Raw genomic sequence first — 12,370 nt, 5'->3', positions numbered from 1 at the left:
CATTTATTTTGAATTCATTTAAAATGAGGCTCATCAGTTGTGTACTCTTTTGCTGTTATCTTCATCTTCATAGTTGTTCTTGTTTCGCCACGTTTTGATAAGCTCATACACTGGCCTTCTTCGGGTAATTAACCGCGACCGGATAGGCGTGCTGAGTCTTGTAACTGTATGCCCAGTAATTACTGCCTTTCATAATTGTCTCGGTACGCTTTGGTCAACTAATCCTCTGGCCTGATTGGATCGGGTTGAAACTGTTATCTTCAGACAATGTTCACTTAAAACCGTAAAGCCTCTATATACTGCGCCAGTCTCTGCAGACGGGCTGTGACAAGAGAATATTCTTTTCATTATTTTCATTCTCCATTATATATCAGTTAATATCTTAGATGTTTTTAGATAGAGTGATGTGGTTCTCAGTTGATTAACTGTGTCTACCTCTGTCGGATATATACTCGAGAGTCAAAACAATGAAAAGAATATGCTGTTGTCATATCATTTAATAATCATGTACATTTGGTCTTCCATCGTTTGAAATCTTTTTCCTGCTTTTTTGCTTGAAGTAGGTATTCGAATTCGTAGCACTGGACCGACATTAGTGAACTATAAGTTAAATTTTGTGCTCTACAGAATTTGAACCGAAAGCATAAATAAGTTTATCGATTACTGATGGGCCGGCATTAGTGAACTTTTATGTTTTCATTTTTTGTTTTGTTTCGTTTTCTCCAAAACGGACGCAAACACAGTTTTCCTTTTTATGTTAAACCTACTTCATAATGATATAAAGTACTAGACTACACCTGACCCTTTGGGTCAGTATGTTATATTAGCTATGGAATTCACGTATGAGCGTGACACTTGTGACGTAAAGAAAATAGGTTTTCTAGCAGAGCTAGACTTTCGCAATACGAAAATGCGGCTATAATGTCAGGACCCTTACACCAATTGGTCATTATTGTTATTTTCAAATATAGACAAAAGTTTGTTTTGCATTAACATATTTTGTTCCTTAAATGATTTATATGTTTTGTAAGTAAAAATAGAATTTATTACATATAAAAACATTTATTTTCCTTTTTTAAAATAGTAATCTCGACCAAAAATATGTGGTTGACATTTTTAATATAAGGAACAAAATCATGTTTACACCGTTTTTTTTTGTTTTTTTTTGTTTTTTTACAAAGGCATCACCACATTATCAAGGCCCAGAGGCCACTCAAGGATAAGGGTTAAAGAGTGTACAGTAGAAATTGGTCAATATAGTAATCATTAGTAATGAAAATTTGGTAAATTTAATAACTTATATGGAACGGCTCATCAAGAACTTATTTACTTTAGACTTGAACACATCCATATTGTAGTCAGCCGGAAAGCAGGAAAACGGAAGACAATTCCACAGGCGTGCAGTTCTAAGAAAGAAGCTTTGTTCATGGAATCTACGTTTAGGTTTAGGCACAGATAAAGAGTGGGGGAAATTATTGATAGTGTTTACAGCTAGACGAGTGTTTCTTGTGAAAGTTTGGCGAGGGGGGACCATAGATTGAAGCTCAGTTGAACACTTTCCATGAAAATAACGATACATCAGAGACAAACTCGCAACATCTCTTCTGTGAGATAGAGGTTGCAGGGAGGAGAAAAGGACATCTCCTACGAGGCTACGAAGTCTATTTTGAACTCTATCAAGGCAGGACAAGTCCTTTCTAGCAGCTCCTGCCCAGATGTGGCAACAGTATTCCATCCTTGGACGTACCTGGCTCTTATATAGATAGAGAATAGCATCAGCAGTGAGATATCTACTGGATCGATAGAAAGATCCCACCATTTTTCCAGCGGCCTTGGCAACAGATTTGATATACGTGTTCCATTTAAGATCAGGAGTAATGGTCAAGCCCAGAAGCTTGTCAAAACTTGAGGCCTCCTGAAGACGAGAGCCATTCATTTCAATTGATGCCAAATGTGGATTAGAATGTTGATGATGTAAAGAGAGAAGCTTGGTTTTAGATGCATTAAAAGTAACCAGCCACTCCTTTCCCCATTGTACTACGTGCTCAAGATCAGAGGAGAGAGAATTGGAGAGAACTTGGTCGTTTACTGTCTTAGATGTGGTACCATAAATGGTAGTGTCGTCAGCATAAATGTCTACAAATGATGCAAGGATATGATTTGGAAGATCATTAATGTAGATCAGGAAAAGAGTTGGGCCCAGGATGGATCCCTGAGGGACACCGGCATTAATACTGTGAGCTTCTGATTTTTGCCCCTCAACTACTACTCTTATGAATCTATCAGAAAGAAATGATTTAATAATTGAGAAGACTTTTCCAGCTATACCATAGCTAGCGATCTTATGAAGTAAACCTTTATGCCATACCCTATCAAAGGCTTTAGATATGTCAAGAGCAATTGCCCTAGAAAGATTGCCACCGTCGAGAGATTTGCTAATCCTATGCGATATAACTGTAAGGACATCTGCTGTAGATCTAGCAGAACGGAAACCATATTGAGTGTCACTAAGAAGGTTATTTTTGTTGAGATGTTTGATTACTTCTGTATTTAATACAGATTCTAGCAACTTACTCATGACGCACAGGAGACTTATTGGCCTGTACTGAGAGGGGGATGAGCGATCACCTGAATTCTTAAATACAAGGCATACTGATGAGATTTTCCAGGGAGATGGGAAACTATTCTCCTTAAGACAACGTTTAAACAGTTTTGTAAGTATGGGCGCTAGTTCAGGTTGAAGTTTTTTGAGTACTATAATTGGAATACCATCAGGGCCAGTTGCTTTACTGGAATCAAGGTTTTTGATTAGCTTGGCAACATCACGTACAGATATACGTATATCACATAGCGTGTTTTCTGATACAAGAGGAAATATTGGGGGTTGGCGGTCTTGGTCGCAAAGGGTAGAATTAGCTGCAAAGTTCTTGACAAAGAGTTTGGCTTTGTCTGATGCTGACGAGATTACCTCAGGTCCATTGATAATAGTTGGGATGGAGCACACGTTTCTGTTCAGGATTCTGTTTGCTATTTGCCAAAACTGGTGGGAACCAAGCCGCTGCTCAGCTACTTTGGACTTAACAGATTGAGCATACAACTCTCTTGCGTTCCTTATTACTTTCTTACAATGGTTGCTGGCAGTCCTGAAAACGGCTTTAGTTTCCATACATCTATTACGTTTGAAGCAGTGGAAAAAGTGATTTCTGTGTGCAATGGCAGCAGCACATTCTGGAGAGAACCATGGCTGGCTGTTAGGTTTTTGCTGAAACTTTTTAGAGGGTATGAAATGGTCAATACCTACAATTAACCATTCAGTTAGGTCTAATACTATAGAGGACACATCCTTTTTAAACATGGAATGCAGAGGTAGATCAGATATAAATGTACGGAAGCTATCCCAGTCAGCCTTAGTGTATCGATATACTGTACGATGAAGAGGTACGTCTGGGGACTTATTACATTTCATTTTTATCTTAATTGATACAACAGAGTGGTCGGAAGATCCAAGAGGCGACAGAACAGAAACTGAACATAGTTCAGGGCAAGTTGTGAGAAAAAGGTCTAGTAGGCTCGCATACTGGCCGTCATTATCGGGCACACGGGTAGGTTCCTGAACAATCTGAGTGAGGTCATAGGCAATGGAGAAATCATGACAGAACCTCCCCTCATCATCGGTCTTGTTTGAGTGGGTCAACCATTCGACGTTGTGAACATTGAAGTCTCCACATACGTGAATGTTAGCTGAAGGATAAGTAGAAAGGACTTGGTCAATTTTCTCAGATATGCTTTGAAAGATAGTAACTCCGCTGTTGTGGGGACGATAGAGAGTAAATATAAATGCAGTAGTGTGAGCTAAAGCAACCCGGAAGCACATATAGGGTAAGTTAGGATCTTCCCTGGAGATGTCCCTCCCACATGGAAAGCTATCTTTAATATAGGCACATATTCCATGCCCATGGCGATCTTGGGGGTCAGATTTAGAAGTTAAGTTAGAGTATCCTGTAATTGCAAACTCATCAAGGGAAATAGCCTGTCCAATGCCAGTTTCACTTAAAAATAAAAGGTCTGGTTTAGTCTCCTGTAATTGGGTTTCAACCTCTGGAAGGTTAGAACGTAGACCCCTGATGTTGGAGAAGGAGACATGGTAGTAGGGGTCTACGTTGGAAGTTGGAGAACCGGGTTTAATCGTGTATTTTTTCTTGAAACTTGTCATGATGAAATTTTGGAATTTGTGGACTAGGTCGACATATTTACTTAGAGCAGGACAGAGAGGGGAAACTAAGAGAGAAAAAGAAATGAAGAATTTTTTTTTTTTGTACCACATGATAAGGTAAAGCCGTAACAATTACCCACTAGTATGGCATCGAGAGGCCCCACCAGAAGCTACTGCATGGTCCAGATTCCATTCACCAAATGGCAATACAGCAGCCCCAGTACTTTGCACCTGCTGATAGGACAGCCTCCTTAGTGGTTAATCCAAGGTTCGGGTCCCTGACTATCAGGCGGATAACGTCAGCCCAGACAAAACGTTTACCTCCAGCACCCTTACTAGTGACATGGCTACAAGGATAGCCATAGAAACAGAAAATTTCCACCAACTCTGCCAACTGTTTGCGCAAAAATACTGCCAACCTAGAAAACAGCGATTTGCGATTTGTTCATTTCTACCACATAAATGAAACGCTCGACATTTTTTAGAACAAAAGCATATTATTTAGAAACCCTAACAGATCGAGCGATTTTATCGAAAACGTTTTGTTCTAATCACGTGTTACTTTTAATAGGTAAGTAAGAAAGCATTACATTTTTTATTTAACTTAAAATGTTTTGTTTTTATTAATTTATTTTATTTTCAGCAATTCTGCAGTATATGGACGGCGTCAATAGTGGTGGTGGGGGGATAACTCCAATTTCTTTTTGGTCAAATACCGCAGCAAATAAGTAACAAACAAGATTTTTTTCCGAACACAAAAATATTTAGAAACCAAAATATTTATTGAATATATATATATATATATATATATATATATATATATATATATATATATATATATATATATATACGAGCAAACAGTTAATAAAGTTCCTTTGTTATTATTAGCCTATATTATTAACCTATATTATTTTGCCCTATATATTTTTTCGCGCCTTTAACATTTCCTGTCTGGGTCATTTTGACATTTGTTTCTCTATTTATATTTAAGTCCATCACCATTTTTTTCTCCACTTTTTCTTCCTTGGTCTTTCTTATTTATATTTATATCTTGGCAGTAGAATGAAAAGCATATCTTATTTTTCTTTTATTAATATTATTGGAATTTTTTCCTTTTTTCCTTGTACACGTTTTTGTGAATTTTTCCATGGATTTCTGCCTTTGGATTATTATGGACCATCTTCTTCTAATTACGGGATTTCCTTGGATTTTACTTGTACAAATGGAAATTCAATTAACTTTCTTGAAGTTATATACTGGGATTTTACCGGCACTGGATTATTTATCTTCCCCCAGACTATCCATTCATGTATAATCATCTTTTTCTTCACTATATTCCCTCTGCTTCACTTTTTTTGTTTTCAAGTAAGATTTTTGACTTACTCGTTCTTTCATCAAATACTTTTGCATGCAAAATCCGATCCCGCATTTTGCTAATTCCTACCCTCTGATGAAAAGGAAAGTGTTTCTTCGAAACTCCGCGGATTAAGGACTATCCATTTATCTAGTGTTTCCTTTTCAGATTAAATATGTTTTTAACTCATTTCAAAGTGTTTTTTAATATGTTATATTAACTGTTTGCTCGTATTATAAGCTCTATCTCCTATTTGGTTTTATCGGGCTTTTACATCTGGCTGAGATAACTTTATAAATATTAATTCTGTAATATTTATAATATACCTTAATTTTACCATCTTGGATCATTTTGGTAAATTTAATTGCAATTTTTATTTTTATTTTATTATATATATATATATATATATATATATATATATATATATATATATATATATATATATTTGTAGTCATCGACATACAGTACTGTTTCGTTGTATCACAACTTATCAGTGCCGCTAATATATATTAGTTCTGTAAATTTCTTTTTCTAATTATATAGAAGCATATTTCCGGATTAATGGCATCCGTACGGTTTACTTAAACATGGAAAAAATCTTTCCTAATCGTGTAAAATTACCTATTTTTCCGAATAATCGCTCAAAAATCGAAAATTAAACATAATTTTCCTACGAATCGAACGCCGGCGACATTTTTTACAGCTTTGTTTAATAACTTATGAAGAATTTAAAATATTAAATTTGTTAAAAAAAAAAATGGATTTAATGTTTGTAAAAAATATGACCGAATAGATTCAAGTATTTGCTGTTTAAAACACAATAAAAGAAAACACTATTTAATGTAATAGGAACGTGTGCATTTACCGATCCGGATTTCCGTTTGCCGTGTGCAGATAAAATACAGGAGTATGCCAAGCTATGGTAAGGTTAATCAGCTACTGGAAAATCGGCAATAAGGATGTAAGCAGACGACTTTTAAAAAATTGGAAGAAGAAAAAAAAGATTTTAATCACGCCCTGTAGTTATAAAGGGCCGCATTAGTTCTATAGTTATTAATAGTGTAAGGGGGATAACTCTGTTCAATTGTTTAAACGTTGATGTTTATGCGCGCATGCGCAACCGGATGTCGTAAACGGGGAAAGTGGGTTACATCACTAGTGACAAGGTCATTTGAGTTTTATAATTATATAGATTGCACAATAAAAACTATTTAAATTAAAACAAAATTTACTTTTCGTATTTCGAAACATTAAAGTAAAAATTCCATGTTTTTACCATATTACTAAATTTAAAAAGTTACCCTAGCAATTTTTAATATCCTCATAAACCTTTGCATGGAAGTTTTACTTGATGAAATAATTCGAATATAACAAAAATGATAACCATTGATATGTTACCGCAATAGTTTTCATAGTATTTTCAAATTAAATTCAACTTTTACCTTATTTTTGTTTTATAACTTACACATTTGCTAGATTAACGTTTTTTGAATTTAGTATTCAAATAAAATGTGAAATTGTTATTTATCTATGTCATTTGATTTAATAGTTTTTTTTTTAACTATGCAATAATTTACATCAGTATGAAATAGGTCAAACTTTCCACAAATTTTGTTCATGTTCGTTTTGGTAAAAAAAAAAAAAAATACATACTGACTCACTAAACAAGTACATCAGAACGACTACTTCTATTGTAATTAAAAAAAATTTCTATTTTTTCCGGGATGCATATTATTTGCATTTTCAAGGCTGTTATCTTGTTCACTTAATTACATGAAAGAAGCGAAACTTTTATTGTTCTTTTTTTCACTTTCAACAATGCATTCAAATTTATGATTAGATAATTTATTACTGCCATTTCATCAAATCAGAAACTGAATATTTTTAAAATAACTCATAATTTGAAATTATTCTATTTGTTTGCCAGGGTTAATTTCCATTTTGTTTGGTCCGGATTGAGAAAAATACAAACATGCATGTCGTTCTTAAACTAATTGAAAACTCTTATTTAATAATATCAGGAACTGAACTAATTGTTCAGGTTCTGCGGGGTTGGGGGGGGTAGAATACAATTTCAAATCTGTTAGGTTGCTCAGTTTACCCAATAATTTAACATTTATAAATAATTTTATATGGCATTACCAATAAAATTAAGTACATTCTGTTTTTCAGCGTTTGATATTTTCCATTTCTGGGGAGGGGGGCGTATAGTTTCTTACAAGTCTTTACCTGATGCATTAACATTTCTATCTATAACTATTTTACAACTATGTTTAGTTAAATGGTAGATGTAAGTACGCATTAACTTGCCTTTTCTATATAAGTAACGACAATTTTTGGTAAATGATTTATCTTAACTCTCTTCGGACTATTGTCTTTATCAACATAACTTTCTTATTATTGTTGTTAAATAGGGGAGGGAAGTAATTATAAATTTACCCGAACTATTTCTTAGACAGGGATCAAAAATTTTAAGACTATAGTATTACTTTTCATATGGAATATATAGTACGTCTTTGGGAATTACTGACTCCATCAAATCACGTATTTTTCGAATATGTTAAAATGGATGGGGGAAAGAAATTCGGAATTTACTAGTACCATTTCTTCTACCTGGCGCTTTCTGGAATGAGTAATCATTATCAACATTATTATCATGCATTGATTTTAACCGTGTTTTAGCTATGTTTTGAAGGTTTCTTTACTGAATTTCCGTAGTATATTTGGTAAGTGAATGAGATTAACAGTAAATTTATTATATTCGGCATTATTTGAGAAAAATAATTTTGTCAATATTATTTCTCTTCATACTTTTTAAGATACTAGTTAGGCCCCTAGAGTGTTTCATTTATTAAGTGGGGGAATAACAGAAATGTTTGTTCTATTCGACGTTGTCCGGGAGCAAATAAATTGTCATTATAAACATCATTTTTCTTCATATTTGCATTTAAATCGTACGTTCGGTTGTGAAACTCCAACTTACGACCATTACAATATTATCTTTATTAAGTGATGCGCTGGATAACCGAAACATTTGATCTAGTTGTCCGGGTGCAATGAATATGAATTATTTTATTACTTTTGACCATTTTCATACGTTCCATCATTTCTCTTCATATTATTGCGAAAGTGGGTGGAAGAACAGAATACTTGGGGTCAAGAATTCTTTAGGGAGGGCCTAGGTTCCCTGCTCTATAATTGTAAATATATCTACTGGCTATTGTCCAGGAGCAATATATGTATGATTATAGTATTTCATGTAACACAGCTCCTCAAAATGAATGACATTTTTTAATATATTAAACGAGAGAGAGAGAGAGAGAGAGATACAGAGAGAGATACAGAGAGAGATGGGATGAGTAGAGAAAAGGGAGATGCGAGGAAGACTATTAGAGAGAGGAGGGGGAGAAGTCGAAGTTTTATTATAAAGATGTTTCTATTTGATTTCTTCTTTTGGTGGTGGTGGCGACGGTGGTGGTGGATGTGGTTGATGTTTCGGGCAACGCCGAGTAACCATTCTAGTATTAATCAGAAAACAAACTACTTGCTTGCTATCCTTACAATTTAAAATGTTTTTACTCAATAACAAGCCTGCTTGTTTTGTTCTCATCCTGTATTTTACTTTGTTTCCAGACTAAATAAATTGAACTTTTTGTCATCGACACCTGTTCTGATATTACACTTCATTTTTTTCTGTTCCGCGTCAATGAAAGAGAATTCCTTCTCGACTAAGGTTTTAATTCTTATCCAAACACTAACAAAGGTGGGAGCTGGATGTTTTGTGTCTTATTCTGCTATATGCATAAGAAAGTATATGGGGATTAAAAATTTTAAAACCTGTCTGTTTTTATATAAAAACAGTGTTTAACATTTATTTCGTGCCACAAAGTTCTTTGTGTGTAATAATAAGTTAAAATATGTTTTATGTTTTCTTTCAATTTTCTTTTTGAACCAGTTCACCTACATGAAAACTACAAATTTAATTCATTCGTTTATACCCAATCGAACTTCTTTCAATTTTCTTTTTGAACCAGTTCACCGACATGAAAACTACAAATTTAATTCATTAGTTTATACCTAATCGAACTTCTTTTAATTTTCTTTTTTGAACCAGTTCACCGACATGAAAACTACAAATTTAATTCATTTGTTTAACCCAATCGAACTTCTTTTAATTTTCTTTTTTGAACCAGTTCACCGACATGAAAACTACAAATTTAATTCATTCGTTTATACCTAATTGAACTTCTTTAAATTTTCTTTTTTGACCCAGTTCACCGACATGAAACCTACAAATTAATTCATTCGTTTATACCTAATTGAACTTCTTTAAATTTTCTTTTTTGACCCAGTTCACCTACATGAAAACTACAAATTTAATTCATTCGTTTATACCCAATCGAAATTCTTAAAAATTTTCTTTTTTGACCCAGTTCACCGACATGAAAACTACAAATTTAATTCATTCGTTTATACCTAATTGAACTTCTTTAAATTTTCTTTTTTGAACCAGTTCACCGACATGAAACCTACAAATTTAATTCATTCGTTTATACCCAATCGAAATTCTTTAAATTTTCTTTTTGAACCAGTTCACCTACATGAAACCTACAAATTTAATTCATTCGTTTATACCCAATCGAAATTCTTTAAATGTTCTTTTTTGACCCAGTTCACCTACATGAAACCTACAAATTTAATTCATTCGTTTATACCTAATCGAACTTCTTTAAATTTTCTTTTTTGACCCAGTTCACCTACATGAAACCTACAAATTTAATTCATTCGTTTATACCTAATCGAACTTCTTTAAATTTTCTTTTTTGAACCAGTTCACCTACATGAAACCTACAAATTTAATTCATTCGTTTATACCTAATTGAAATTCTTTAAATTTTCTTTTTTGACCCAGTTCACCTACATGAAACCTACAAATTTAATTCATTCGTTTATACCTAATCGAACTTCTTTCAATTTTCTTTTTGAACCAGTTCACCTACATGAAAACTACAAATTTAATTCATTCGTTTATACCCAATCGAAATTCTTTCAATTTTCTTTTTTGACCCAGTTCACCGACATGAAACCTACAAATTTAATTCATTCGTTTATACCCAATCGAAATTCTTTCAATTTTCTTTTTTGACCCAGTTCACCGACATGAAACCTACAAATTAATTCATTCGTTTATACCTAATCGAACTTCTTTAAATTTTCTTTTTGAACCAGTTCACCTACATGAAAACTACAAATTTAATTCATTCGTTTATACCCAATCGAACTTCTTTCAATTTTCTTTTTTGAACCAGTTCACCTACATGAAAACTACAAATTTAATTCATTCGTTTATACCCAATCGAACTTCTTTCAATGTTCTTTTGTAACCAGTTCACCGACATGAAAACTACAAATTTAATTCATTCGTTTATACCCAATCGAACTTCTTTCAATTTTCTTTTTTGAACCAGTTCACCTACATGAAAACTACAAATTTAATTCATTCGTTTATACCCAATCGAACTTCTTTCAATGTTCTTTTGTAACCAGTTCACCGACATGAAAACTACAAATTTAATTCATTCGTTTATACCCAATCGAACTTCTTTCAATTTTCTTTTTTGAACCAGTTCACCTACATGAAAACTACAAATTTAATTCATTCGTTTATACCCAATCGAAATTCTTTCAATTTTCCTTTTTGACCCAGTTCACCGACATGAAACCTACAAATTAATTCATTCGTTTATACCTAATCGAACTTCTTTAAATTTTCTTTTTGAACCAGTTCACCTACATGAAAACTACAAATTAAATTCATTCGTTTATACCCAATCGAACTTCTTTCAATTTTCTTTTTTGAACCAGTTCACCTACATGAAAACTACAAATTTAATTCATTCGTTTATACCCAATCGAAATTCTTTCAATTTTCTTTTTTGACCCAGTTCACCGACATGAAACCTACAAATTAATTCATTCGTTTATACCTAATCGAACTTCTTTCAATTTTCTTTTTGAACCAGTTCACCGACATGAAAACTACAAATTTAATTCATTCGTTTATACCCAATCGAACTTCTTTCAATTTTCTTTTTTGAACCAGTTCACCTACATGAAAACTACAAATTTAATTCATTCGTTTATACCCAATCGAAATTCTTTCAATTTTCTTTTTTGACCCAGTTCACCGACATGAAACCTACTAATTAATTCATTCGTTTATACCCAATCGAACTTCTTTAAATTTTCTTTTTTGAACCAGTTCACCTACATGAAAACTACAAATTTAATTCATTCGTTTATACCCAATCGAACTTCTTTCAATTTTCTTTTTTGACCCAGTTCACCTACATGAAAACTACAAATTTAATTCATTCGTTTATACCCAATCGAAATTCTTTAAATTTTCTTTTTTGAACCAGTTCACCTACATGAAAACTACAAATTTAATTCATTCGTTTATACCCAATCGAAATTCTTTAAATTTTCTTTTTTGAACCAGTTCACCTACATGAAAACTACAAATTTAATTCATTCGTTTATACCCAATCGAAATTCTTTAAATTTTCTTTTTTGAACCAGTTCACCTACATGAAAACTACAAATTTAATTCATTCGTTTATACCCAATCGAACTTCTTTCAATTTTCTTTTTTGAACCAGTTCACCTACATGAAAACTACAAATTTAATTCATTCGTTTATACCCAATCGAACTTCTTTCAATTTTCTTTTTTGAACCAGTTCACCTACATGAAAACTACAAATTTAATTCATTCGTTTATACCCAATCGAAATTCTTTAA

Source organism: Euprymna scolopes, chromosome 7 (assembly GCF_053919585.1).
Source record: "Euprymna scolopes isolate OS-2025 chromosome 7, ASM5391958v1, whole genome shotgun sequence".
Classification (NCBI taxonomy): domain Eukaryota; kingdom Metazoa; phylum Mollusca; class Cephalopoda; order Sepiida; family Sepiolidae; genus Euprymna; species Euprymna scolopes.
This window is presented reverse-complemented; position numbering follows the sequence as displayed.